The sequence below is a fragment of the Salvia miltiorrhiza genome, chromosome 2 (assembly GCF_028751815.1).
Source record: "Salvia miltiorrhiza cultivar Shanhuang (shh) chromosome 2, IMPLAD_Smil_shh, whole genome shotgun sequence".
NCBI classification, from domain to species: Eukaryota; Viridiplantae; Streptophyta; class Magnoliopsida; order Lamiales; family Lamiaceae; genus Salvia; species Salvia miltiorrhiza.
The window spans coordinates 20,476,041-20,489,917 of NC_080388.1; the positions used below are offsets into that span (position 1 = coordinate 20,476,041).

The 13,877-nt window shown below is 39.9% G+C and overlaps 2 long non-coding RNA genes across 2 annotated transcripts; both read right to left on the bottom strand.

The window, feature by feature from the left end:
- Positions 1 to 291: 291 nt before the first annotated feature.
- On the bottom strand, positions 292 to 5,297 carry LOC131011546 (uncharacterized). The gene is made up of 3 exons (XR_009097009.1): positions 5,166 to 5,297; positions 1,257 to 1,319; positions 292 to 502 (listed from the first exon to the last, which is right to left on the bottom strand). It is a non-coding gene; the product is annotated as an uncharacterized LOC131011546 (long non-coding RNA).
- A 723-nt stretch (positions 5,298 to 6,020) lies between these two features.
- LOC131011548 (uncharacterized) lies at positions 6,021 to 9,368 on the bottom strand. Its single transcript, XR_009097011.1, has 3 exons — positions 8,812 to 9,368; positions 6,891 to 6,957; positions 6,021 to 6,288 (listed from the first exon to the last, which is right to left on the bottom strand). It is a non-coding gene; the product is annotated as an uncharacterized LOC131011548 (long non-coding RNA).
- Between the last annotated feature and the right edge of the window lie 4,509 nt (positions 9,369 to 13,877).

Here is a 13,877-nt window from a genome sequence, read left to right on the forward strand (position 1 = left end):
AATGAAGTGTTGAGCTTTGTCGACTAAACTCTAAGACACCTTAGTGACTCAGTCTAGATTTGAATTAAAGAAACTCTTAGACTCAGAGCAAACGAACTGCTCTGATACCATTCTGTCACGACCGGCCTTAACTAAGAATAGCTAATCCGGGAAATCGTGACTAGGGAAGGGATTTAAGAAGCGGGGTTAGAAAGGGCACATTTGACTCATTCATAACTCGATTATAGACATTGATATCTAGCATTAATTCTTGAAATAAAATTTAAGACATTGAAGGATTGACGCATATAATTAAAAAGGATACTCGATGAACCCGAGTAAGCATTAGATATTTCTTTGAAGAGTAATTGGCATAGTTATAGACTTGACTAAAACATAATCAGTGTTTGCAGCGGAAGACATAACTGAGATACATGTATGCAGACATATATCCTTTCTGAGCCTAATTTTAGTTCGACAAAAGCTCCACTCAGCAACACTTCATCGTCCATCACAGCTCAACCTGCACATTTATAAACATATGCAGGGCTAAGTACAAAAGTACTTAGTGGGCCATTGCCAAAACTAATACATATAAGCTTAACATTTTATATACAAACCATAGCATCTGTAAGACATAACTGCCTTCTTTCAAATCCTGTACTTAAATAACATATTCATAATCATAGATAGCGTGTATGCATTTTATCATTAATAATCATGCCAGAAAGCATCGTGTTGTGACGAAGGCCTTTCTCAACAAACACAGGTATCGCGCCGTGAGGAAGGCCTCCCTCAGCGGACACGACATCGTACTGTTGAGGGAGGCCTCCCCCAACAGACGCTAGCATCGTACCGTTGAGGGAGGCCTCCCTCAACGGACGTTTGACCGGCCAACCCTCTCATTGACTCACGGTCGCGTTGTGTACATAAATTCTAGCAGAAGAGCTATCCGCTCAGGATTCAAACTCATTAGCTTCATCACATGGGCATCAATAACAAACATAAAGCATTCACGTATAACAAAGCATAAATAACTTAAGCGTATCAACTCGTAACTCATTAAAACGTAATAAAGCGTACATCACTTTAGCGTAACAAAGCGTAAATTAATAAAGCGTAAAGTATTTAGGCGCAAATAAGCATAAATAGCAAAGTGTAAATTATTTAAACGAAATAAAGTATAAATCATTTAAAAATCTAATTTGCATTTTTGAAGCATAAAAGCTTTGATAGTTCTCCCATAGCATTTTATTTTGCGCGTAAGAAATGCCCACCTGATAGCAAAGATTTGTTAAGGTGTTGCGACTCCTTGAGTAGCTCTCATTCTCACGCTTGACCTTAATTGCGAGAATATAAAGTAAGACATTGCTCAAGTAAGAATCTCTAATAATGAGAATGCGTAATTTAACTATGCATGACTCATTTTTCGCTAATAAAAATCCAAACTATTGGATTAAGGCTCGTCTTATGAAATTGGATTATTGATCTTAATTAATCCACTCATCTTAGCGTGTGCTAACCCCCTTACTAATTAATAACCTCGTTCTAAATTAATCCATAATTAGAAACAACTAAATTCAATTAATAGATTAATTTAGGCTGGTCTTTAATCGGCTAAATATAATAATAATGCAGCTAAATTATTAAATGGGAGCTGCTGAAATAGAAATTTTATTAAAAGAAAAAAAGAAAGACAAGAGTCAAAACAAAAGCAGGCGGAAACACCCGCGAGAAACCGCGGGTAAACAAAAAACAAACAGACTAAACTATGGGAAAGTATTTAGAGATTCATCCTCATCCAAGGAGTCGTCGTCGTCCAACATATCTCCCCATCTTTTGGAAACCACCGCCGACATAGCTCGAGCAGCGTCGGAAGAAGAATGAATCACAAAATTTTGCAGAATCGCACCTCCATCCTGCGCATGTTGTACTTTATTCAAGAACTCCACCGGCGGCGAAGAGACAATAACTGTTCCTGCGCCCTGCAAAACGGCCCCATCCGCACGACTCTTACTCATATCCATACCATTTTTCATTATACGCTGCCGAAGCCGGTGCTTTATAGAAGAATCGGAAACCCTCCCCTTCTTGGTAGTGCCCTTAGGACGCCCACGGCCGCGAGGTATGTGAGAATCCTCCAACATCGCTTTTCCTGGCGTCCCCAACGTCACAGAGTCAGAATAATCAACCGCCGGAGTAGAAGTCCCATCCGAGGACTCATGCTGATTTGGACCAGATCCAGGTTGAGCCTCAGGGGGGACCTGATGTAGAATCACCGCAGAAGAGTCCTGCCCACCAGAACCCATCGGAGATGATTGCCGAAGTGAAAGGGAATCCTCAAACGGCCCCTTAGGCAAAGGCTGTGTGTCAACAATATTCGGGTCCTTAACCAGTGAAGGATCAGCAATATTCAAACCATCCAAAACCGCAAAAGGATTTGAATGGGTGACGTTGGGGTCCCTCTGCAGAGAAACACGAGCATCCTTGTCATTAGGGGCGTGTGTGCCCCCTTCCTTCGGCTTACGTTGCCCAACCTGTCTCCAATCTGATTTTTCCACTGGGTCCGGCCCCGCGTTGTCTTTGTTAGACTCAGACCACGTGCAATTGTTAGTAGTATGTCCAACCACCTTGCAAGTATGACAAAAATATGGGAGATCCTCGTAACCAAATTCTAGCTCAAAAACACGATCACCACATCTCACATCCATAAAATCAGGAATGGCACCAGAAACATCCATCTCAACCAAAACTCTAGCAAAATGACCAACAGAGGCATGCGCAGATAAACCATCAACAATAATAGGAGCACCAACTTGCCTAGCAATGCCGGAGAGCACTTCCGGGTGCCAATATTCATGAGGGAGATTGAATATACGAATCCAAACCTGGGAAAGGGAGGAAGTGGCCTTATATGGATCAAAGTTAGGGACCCAAGCCTGCAAGTGTAGGATACCAGTTCGTAATTTCCACGTTGTTTTAGCAAAAGCAATCGCTAAATCCTCCGACGAAGAGAATTTGAAGGTGAAGTACCCCTTCCCGAGGGGGATGATCTGCCAAGTCAAGTTCGGCCGCCAAACAAGATTAAGCTCATCATGAAGATCAGCGGCGAATCTAGGCTGATCCCCTTTGCGAAGTATAATCCTCCCATGAAGCGCGTGGTTGAACCGCCGCACCTGCCGTTGATGGAAAGCTTCAGACAGAACAAGGCAAGGCTTGTCATTAAAGATCGTCGGTTTGAGAGCAGTAAAATCGTGTGCTGGAACATCTGCCGGGCGGCCAGCCTTATTCTTGACAGTATCAACGAATGACTGTTTTTTCGATGGGACCGGAGTCTCCGGGAAAGACACCCCGGTTTTGTTGAGTCTTGACACCATCTGGGAGGACTCGGTGAGAACCCTAGCAGACAAAACAATCGGCTGCCTGACTGCATCGGAACCAAAAATCTCGGCTTGTGCATCAAGAACCCTAGCAGCACTAGGATTGACAGAATCCGAAGATGGCGGCTGCTGTGACTCAACAGCGGAATCCTTCGAATGGGGGGCGACAGTTGGAAGGGTAGCCCCAGCCTCCTGGTGTTGGAACGTTGGGGAGATTTCTGCGGAAACCCTAGTTTCAAGCAACGGCGGCGCTGAAGTAGGAAAAGCCGTTTCCGGGAAAAGAATGTCGTCGGCTATGAGGGAGCCGGTGAAGGAGGCGGCTGCTATACTGGACGCCAACAGATGGAGGCTCGACATTGGAGAGTGACTCGTTGTCGCAGAGGTAGAATATGGCGTGAAATTTGTTGAGACGATCGGAAGGTTAAGTCGCGATTTATCGAGGGAGGGCGGCGAAACCGCCGGCAAGGAAGCCGCCGGCATAGTTCTCTCCGACTTGTTCATAGCGAAAGGTTTTTGCTAGGGTTTTCGCTAGGGTTGTTCATCGCTCATATCGGAACGACGAAGCTCATCAATAAATTATTAAATGGGAGCAACATAGGACAGCCGAATAGAATAAAATAGGCTCACTCTAACTCTGGCCCAGCTGAAATATATAGCTCTCAAATAGGTCAGCCCATCTCCATTAAATCCTGATCCATGAACGCAGCCCAACTAGAATATGTGCAGAGGCCCAACTTCATCTCTTATTCTTTTAAGTAAAACTTGGCCCAAGTATAGCAGCCCAATTGGAATTAGTGCACGCAAATTTCCTTGAACTCGCGCAGCCTTCATTCTCCACACTCTTTCTTTCAATTCCTCTCTCCCCGTTTGAGAAAGCCGCCGCATCTGGAAGACCGGCGAGGTCGCCGTCACGCCGGTCACCGGCGCTGCTTCCCCGCCACATCTGCTCTTCTTTCTCTCTTTTCTCTCAATTCCAATTCCTTTCACATATCGTGCCCTGGTTTCCCCTTTCGAAATGAGCCCTAACGCTCTCATCAAAATCATCGCTGCTGCTTTCGATTTCCGGCGAGCAGTGACCGGCTCGTGTCGTCTGCTCTCTTCTCAGAAGGATCGTCGCTCACTCTACCTCTTACTCTCTCACCGAAATGCACAGGCGAGTTTCCCTCTTTCGGAACGAGCCCTAGCTCTCTGCTGATTCAGGCGGAACCGTTGCTGCCTCTCTTAGAGTCCGTCCGCCGTGCTACCGGCTCCGGCTCCCTGAGTTGCCACCGTCACGGGGTTCCAACGGATTCTCCCTGATTCCCGATGAGTAATAGGCCCATGTGGGCTGTCGTTACCAAGCGCCGCTGCACGCCTTCGGAAGTCGATGTCGGCTCTCAAGTCTCCATGAATCGTCGCCTGCTCCTCTGTTGTGTACGCCTCTCTGGAAGCCTCACTGTCACCGACGGCCACTCCGCCTCGTCAAAACAGGGCAGCCACCGTTCCAACATTCTCTCCAACTCAGGTACTACATCTCAATTAAGCAAGCTAGGGTCTTTCTTCTAGTTTTGATACCCTAGTGTTCATAAATCTCTCAAAGCCTTGATATTCTATTATTCAATTCGATGAAGCAAGAATTTAGACTAGGTGGTGTGGTTTTGGTTCATATTGCTACTTTGTCATATGGAAATTCACATAGCGTCAGTCTCGAAATAAAAGATTGTGCATTCCTCTAATTACTCCGTATTTATACATATATACTGAAGCGTGGATTTGATGCGTGTGAAGCATGTAACGTGGGAGAGAACATACTGATATAGTAAATACCTTGAATGTTTGTTCTTTTGGCTCTCTGTTGTGCTATGTTGTTCAATAAAAAAAAATAGCTGAAATGAATAACATATTTTGTTTAGCAATTTCAGGCTGAACTCAAGAAAGAAATGGTGAAGGAGTTAGCCACTCTTAGAGCATCCACAATGGTGGTGTCTTAGAGGGGTGTCTTAGGAGTGGGCCCCACCTAAGACACACCCCTCTCTAATGCATTGTGTCTTAGGTGGGTGCTTAGATCCCCATTCCCACAAAATTCATATTTCTACACTTTTATTTTTAAAATTCATATTTTATTAAAATTAAAATTCTACATTACAATAATTTAAAGACATAATTTAAATACAATAATAATAAAAAAAATTACAATAATTTTCTAGGGCTCAATCGGACCAAAACGAGACCAAATGTGCTCCTTCAAGTCCAATTTTAAAATAAAATCCCCAATTCTACACTTTAATTTTAAAATTTCAAATTTTTATTAAAAATAAAATTCCAACATTACAATAAAAAAATATTACATAATTTAAATAATAAAAAAATACATAAAGAAAATATAGGATTTTAAAAATTGAAATATTCAATATTACATTAACTAAAATAAATAGGATTTTAAAAGGAAAAAAAAATTGAAACACTACCGACCCCACCCCACCCCACCCCACCCCACCCAGCCTTTTTTCCCTTCCTTCTTCCCCAACTTCCCCACCCAGCCGCTCTGCAAATTTCATGTCACAGCCCGCCCTAACTAGGGATAGTTAGGCCGAGTGATCCACGACTAGGGATGGGATTAAAGAAGAAGGGGAAGAAAAGGGGCGTTATTTATAGCCGTAAAACTTACTTATCTTAATAAAACTCGTCATTTTTATTCATTAATACTCAATTGAAAACAGTCTATGAAAGACAGCATAAAACTTAATTAATATCATTAATCAAGTTATACATCATATGAAACCATTCTCTTAAGACTCAAAGTATGACATAACATACTATAACATCAACAACATCTTGCAGCGGAAAGTAGCTAGACATATGTATGAAGACATATTCTAGACAGGTTAACTATTTATTAACAACCATGGAGACTCCGCTCATTGCAGCACCATCATCACATCAGCTCAACCTGCACATTTAGAAAACATATGCAGGGCTGAGTACAAAAGCACTCAGTGGGCACGTATGCCTAGGTATAAAAATACATGCTTCAAAACTGTAAATTGTCATGCCATCATAAACAGTACAGCAAGGGAGTTTTTCGCTAAAAAGGCCCAAGCTTACTAAATTCATTTGTGATTCTTAAAGTTCGTCTGCAGACTAAGTTCTCTTGTAATCTATCATATCTGGAACTTTGTGCCGGAGAGGTGGCCACCTCTCACGGTCACTTGACCGGCCAACCCGCTAGATGACTCACGGTCACTGGTGTACACTAGTCCTGGCAGGATAGCTATCAACTGCTCAGGACCCGAATTCGATTGCATCATTGGCAAAGCCAAAGCAGATAGATATCATACTAAAATTTAAACATTTTATGTCAAGACAATACTTGAAATAACTTTAACTCAAAGATTTTGTCATGAAATAACTTGCTTGAACGTAACATTTAAACTCATTTGATATATATATGAAACTGAAATTAACAGTTAAATCATCTCATGCATTCATTCGTATAAGAGGCCTACGACACGCAGGGGATCTCTATATACGTATAGTAAAAGTAATGCCCACCTCGTTGTGTCTCTGTATCAATGAGTAACGTCACTCTCTCCCTCAAGTCGTTACTTCCCAAAAGGACCTTCATCGTTATGAAGAATTGGTGAGAAGTTATAAAAGAAACCTCGATTAATAATCTAATCTCTTTTATGAAACATTAGTATCTCTAATGTTCATCTCTCTTGATTGTTAATCAATATAACAATTATTATCTCTCGTCATTACTCATTAATTATAACATCCTTATGTTATAATTAACAGCACTTCAATTAAAAGAAATATTTAACACATCGAAAAGTCCACTTTCTTAGCAGATCTATTCGCTCTCATCTCGTCTAATTAACCAATTAGAAAGTTAAACTTTCCATTAGGCATGTATTTGAGTCACGGGTCAACAAGAATTGACTATGCTCAAATCCTAATTTCACTAAAAATTTCGGCATGACCTATTCATATATAATGTCAGCCACGAGATTTCAACGCGTGAATCTCACTACGTGAACTCGTCTCTCGACTCAAAACTTAACATCTTGACATCTTTTCAACGCAACCCAAACAATTCAAAATCATCAAAACTCTTTATCAGTAAACTATCATTTATACTCGACACCAATTGTTCGAGTGTCAGATACCAACATTTATGTGCGTTAATCATAACTCTCACAACTCACACCATTTAGTCATATCGTATCATCCATCAAAACAAATATAATCAAGTTATTTTCTAGAAAGTTTTGCTGTTTTTGTGTCATCTTTAAAACTTCATAACAACCAACTCAATCATCATAAACTCTCATACCAATTGATCTCAAAAACTTCATGAAGTGTAGTTCACTCTAAAAATGGTAGTTAACCAAAAAGGTTAAAGATTTTTGGAGATATTGCTCTTTTAGTGCAGGCTGTCAATGATTGACAGTTTCTGCCAATTTTGTTTAGGCCATTAGAAACCAAGGCGAACCTTAATAAAATTCCATCAAATTTAATCAGCCAAAACTAAAGGTATCCTTGAAGATTTGGTTAAAATTTCACAAGAGAAAACGTTCATATGATCTGCCAAATAAACAATGAAACTCATACACTTTTACTGTTGGACAAATATGACAGCAGAACAGGGCATTTTTTGAAATAATAAACTGCTCTGTTTCAGAGATCATAAAAATCGAAATCTTATGTTTTTAGAAAAGTATTGAAGTCTAGTTTCGTTTAAAAAAAACGGTGATGCAAAATCCTTCATGGATTAATAGATATAAACGTTTTTGTGAAGTCTACCAACAGTTAACAGATTCTGTCAAGGATTTTTCAAAATATCTTTAAAATAGCAAACATCATCCAAAGGACATGAAATTTTGCAGAGACGAAATACACATATCATAGATAAACATACTAAAATTTCAGAGCCATCAAGCAATGAAAACTCATCGAAACATAAGCTTGAAACTGCTGTAAAATTTTGACAGAATTCCAGTTTTAATTTCGTTCAACAATTATCATCCATAAATTGTAAATCAATTAGCATGCTCATGTGATATCGTAGAACACATATACGCAATAATATTCATTATGCAACGTCCCAAACTTCACGAATTTAAATAATCATACTCTAAAAACTTATACAATTTTCGTGCTTGGAAAAATACGAATTTAATATATATCGATTCTAGCATACCCCTAAGCACAAATATCAAGTCAAAACGATCAAACAAAAATCGAAAGACAAGCTAATATGTGAAAAACGGGGCTGCCCTCATGGGTTTCATAGCTACGGTCCGTTCCGTTCTTACTCCCTTCATTAAACATGCTCAACATCTACCCAAGAACAACATACTAAAATTTCACGACGATCCGACGTCGTTTCAAAATAAAGTCGAGAATCGACGTTTTTCGACGTCGACGAAAATCGAAACGAAAACCATCAAAACGTAGGTAGAGATCTTACCTACTTAGATACGTAATCAAAAAGATGATCGGTGCTCGTCTCGGTGCTCAAATCGGAGCTTGAAACCTCCGTCCAAGCTAAAAATGGTGTTTGGCGTGATAAGTAGGTGTTTTGGGTGTTGTGTGTGTGAGAGAGCAAAGATGATTGGAGTGTGTTGGCTGAATTCAGCCGTGAGTGAGGTAGATAAAGGGGTGTTGGGTGGTTTGGGGGGTGGTTTTGGTGGGGTAGCCTTAGATATTTAAGATATTAACCCGTTAGTCGTTAAATATTCCGTTTCGTCTCGTTTTAACGACTAATTACCCACATTCTTCGTTACTCACCCTCTTAACTCCTACTCACTTTCATTACACTCGTAATTCTATATAAATATAGAAAACGCAAGCTCGTTCTCGAAATTCTGATAAACGAGCTCGGTTCGTTTATCGAGAAATCCCGATTTACTATTCACTCGTCGTCCAAAAATAAAAACTTTCATTATTGGACTCGTATCGAAAAATTAAGAATATTTCTCGACGACGTGCACGTAAGATTTTGAAAGTCGACAAAAAGACGAAATAGCAGTATTTTACTATTCATCATCAAAAAGTCAAAAATTTCAAAACGTCTTAACGGACTCAGATCTCACTTCCGAGTTCACCGTTCTCATTCAAATAATTATCTCGAATTATTCAAATACTCAAACTCAATTACGGATATAAAATCACACATCATCCTCACATCATCAAAAGAACATCTCAACATCTTTAAAATATAACAACAAAACTTCATATAACTCCTCATCTCTATACAAAGTAATCAAACAAGGGATCTTATACCCTACTTACTCAAACTTAAGCAATTAAACACGTCATCAAAAGCCCGGGTATTACATACCTTCCCCCTTAAAATAAATTTCGTCCCGAAATTTGTACCTCTTGTAAATGTTTCGGGTACTTCTCTCACATCTTATCCTCAAGCTCTCTTTCCACTTCTTTCTTAACTATCATATCTCCATTGGACCTTATCCAATGCAATCGACTTATTACTCAATTGCCGAATTTTATGATCTAACATCATCTGAGGTCTCTCTTCATAACTCAAGTCTGGTTCTAAGATCATTTCTTCTTAGTAAACCACATGGTTTGGGTCGAAAATATATATCCTCTCAATTGTGACACGTGAAACACGTTATGCACATTTCCAAAGCTAGGTGACAAAGCCAACCTATACGCTATTGGACCTATCTTTTGCAATATCTCGTAAGGACTTATAACTCTGGGTCTAAGCTGTCCTTTAACTCCAAATCTATTCATCCCCTTTGAGGGTGAAACCTTCAAGAAAACTTTGTCTCCTATCTCGAAACTTTATCTCACGTCTTATATGCAAACTCAATTAGTGGCAACACATTCTCCCGATTTACTCCTCTATCAAGGATAGTAGTTCTTATCATATCTTCTATCGTCTGCTATGCTAAAATTCATCCTTGTACCCAACTATTTCTGTAACTCATCCAAATACGTGATGTAATTTTTTTTTTTTTTTTTGAGGTGATCTACACTGGTACTCAATGCAATCTTATAATGTCACGAACATACAATTGTGCTAACTTATCTGGTCCATACGCGATTAGGATCGGTATGAAATGTGCAGATTTTGTTAGTCGATCTACAATCACCCAAATTGCTGTATTTCCTCTTTGACTTTTCGGTAAAGCTATCACAAAATCCATCGCTATGTGATCCCATTTCCACTCGGGAATCTCCAACGGTTTTAACTTCCCATAGGGTCGTTGGTGTAATGCTTTCACTTGCTGACAAGCTAAGCATCGCTCTACAAACGAAGCTATGTCTCATTTCATTCCGTCCCACAAAAATCTATTTTTCACAACCTGATACATCTTTGTGCCTCTTGGGTGGGCGGTGTAAGGCGTGTCATGAGTCCCACTCATGATCGTATTCTTAAGTTCATCATCGCGGGGAATGCATATTCTCCCCTCAAATAAAATAGCATTGTCTGATGCTTTTTGGTAACTCTTGAGATCTCATGCTCTTATCCTTTCTCGTAACTTGTTCATTGTCTCATCTTTCCTTGTGCTTCAATCACCATTTTCCTCAAACTAGGCATCGTCGCAACAATACTCGCTATCGTCCCTGGTGGTTTTATCATCTCTATCCTCATCTTGTCAAAGTCCTTTATAAGCTCATTCTCTCTCGTGAGAAGACATCCTAACTTTGACGAGACCTTCCGGCTCAATGTATCGGCTACTACATTGGCCTTGTCAGGGTGATAATTAATGTTGCAGTCAACATCATTTACTAATTCGAGCCATCTTCTTTGCCTCATGTTAATATCCTTCTGCTCGAAAAAATATTTCAAACTTTTGTGGTCCGTGAAAATCTCACATCTAACTCCGTAGAGATGATGTCTCCAAATTTTCAGGGCATGCACAACGGCTGCAAGCTCTAAATCATGCGTTGGATAATTTATCTCGTGGGGTCTAAGTTATCGTTATGCATAGACTGTAACTCTTCCTTCTTGCATCAAAACACATCCTAGCCCATTCTCTAACGCATCTGTGTAGATGGTATACTCTTTATCTATTTTCGGGACTAGCGGCACTGGTGCTGTAGTAAATTTCCTTTAAGCTCTTAAAAACTCTCTTCACACTCCTTTTTCCAATTGTTCTTAGCTTCTCAGTCTTGCTATCATGGAAAATCCTTCAATAAACCTCTGATAGTATCCTGCTAAGCCTAAAAAGTTGCGAATCTCGTTAGGCGTAGTTGGTGATCTCCACTCATGTACAGCTTGTACCTTGACGGGGTCAACTTTAATTCCTTCGGATGATACAATATGTCCTAGAAAAGTTACTTCGTTCAACCAAAACTCGCACTTGGTGAATTTGGCAAAAAGCTTCTCAACTCTTAGTGTTTCCAACATCTTTCTCAAATGTTTTGGCGCTCCTGCTCATTCTTCGAATATATGAGAATATCATCTATGAAAACTAGGACAAATTTATCCAGTTATTGATGAAAACTCGATTAATGTAATCCATGAAAACTACTGGTGCCTTCGTCAAACCGAATGGCATAACTATGAACTCATAGTGCTCATACCTCATTTCAAAAGTTGTCTTAGGTATATCATTCTGTCAAAATTTGAACTGGTGGTAATATGATCTCAAGTCAACTTTCAAGAAAAACTCGCTCCTCGTAATTGATCAAACAAGTCATCTATCCTCGGCAAAGGATATTTGTTCTTGAGTGTCAATTTATTCAGCTCTCGATAATCTATGCACATTCTCAACGTGCCATCCTTCTTTTTTTACAAAAAGGACTGGTGCTCCCCACGGGAATACACTACGTCTAATAAAACCTAACTCGAGCAATTCTTGTAGCTGAATCTTCAGCTCTTGTAGCTCCTTAGGCGCCATTCTATAGGGTGCCTTCGACACTGGTGTTGATCCAGGTTCTAGGTCGATAGTGAACTCCAACTATCTTGTTGGTGGGAATCCTGGTAAGACCTCGGGAAATACATCTCTATATTCCCTTACCACTGCTACATCCTCAAAGTTTTTTTTTTTTTACTTGATTCTCCTTCATCATTCAAGTAAACTAGGTAAGCTTGTGCTTTTTTCTTCTTTACCAATTTCGACGCCTGAAGTGCCGAAACGATTGGAACTCTCTTATTTCTATCAATGCCGTGAAAACATGTTTGTTCCTTCCCAGGTGGTTGGAAAGTTATCTGTCTCTTCTTACAATCAATCGGGGCAAAGTTCTCTGCTAACCAGTCCATCCTTAGAATAATGTCTACGTTCCACATAGGCATTAAGTGCAAGGTTCTTATTTTCATCTTTAGTGATCCTAACTCAAAGTCTAATTTAGAAATCATGTGAGAAACTGTAGTAGCTCTTCCTACAGGAGTGATTACTCTCAACTTGGGACTAGCTCGTTTTGGTTCGAGTTTGAAGGTAACATGCTTCAAACACTTAAAGAATGTGAGGCTCCTGTATTAAACAGGATTCTAACTGGTGCATCCAATAACTTGCCCATACTACCTTAAAGTCCTGCCTTAAACCGGCATTTAAAACTCAGACATCTCTTCATCAGTATCCATCTTCTGATGAGCGAACGTGATAGCTCACAGAATTCTCAATTATACTCTACAACCGATTTCTTTCCTTGCATCAAACTTCGATAATCAGCCTCTCGCTGCTTACTGTACTCCTCGGTACATACTTCTCAAGAGTAGTCTTAAATTGTTCTCAAGTATAGTTTACCAGTTGCTCAGGTGTTAAAGTCCTCTGACGTGCCTCTCACTAGTCTTATACATTAAAAGAATCTACTAGGATAACTCAAAAGTTGTAAGGGTTCAATCCTAGAACAACATCAAAACAAATTGTTCAAGAGACTCAAATGAATGACCAGAGGGTAGAATGAAGTAACTACCAGGTCGAACAAAATGACCTACAGTAAGAACCCATCTAGCTTTTCAACCGAAAGTTGAAACACATGGGTTTATAAACCCAAAACACGTCTACTGAGATTTAGATCATGCGGACTGGCCAGGTCCAACATAATCACTCCCCAGTCACACGGGATATACTATCCCGAACTTGGAAATTCTGTGTCTTCTAAACCCTCAACATACTATACATAACAAAACTTAAGTTCACACCAACAAGCTAAAAGCTTAAACTCAGGGTCCTATGTTCTAGACTCTTGTTTCGAAAGTTCAATATTTTTTTACTCTCCTCTCATGTTGCGGTGGTGGTGGCGGAGTATTATCCCGCCTATCCTTCACATCACACTCTTGATGACATCTTTGAGGCATTTTTGAAATCACAAAAGGAAAACTCAACTCGACCAACGCTCTAAGCATCCTCAAAACTCAAGTTCAATTTACTAACTCAACTTTAAGGAAACCCTCACGGTCACCTTAACATTCATCTGTAAGGCAATAAGCACTCACGAAATGCTAACAAAAAGATCACTCTGGTCAACCTAATATATCCATCAGTAGAATGCCTCTTTTTAGAGGGCTTACATAAAGGGGTTATTTAAACCCTACAAAAACCATAGTATCTATCG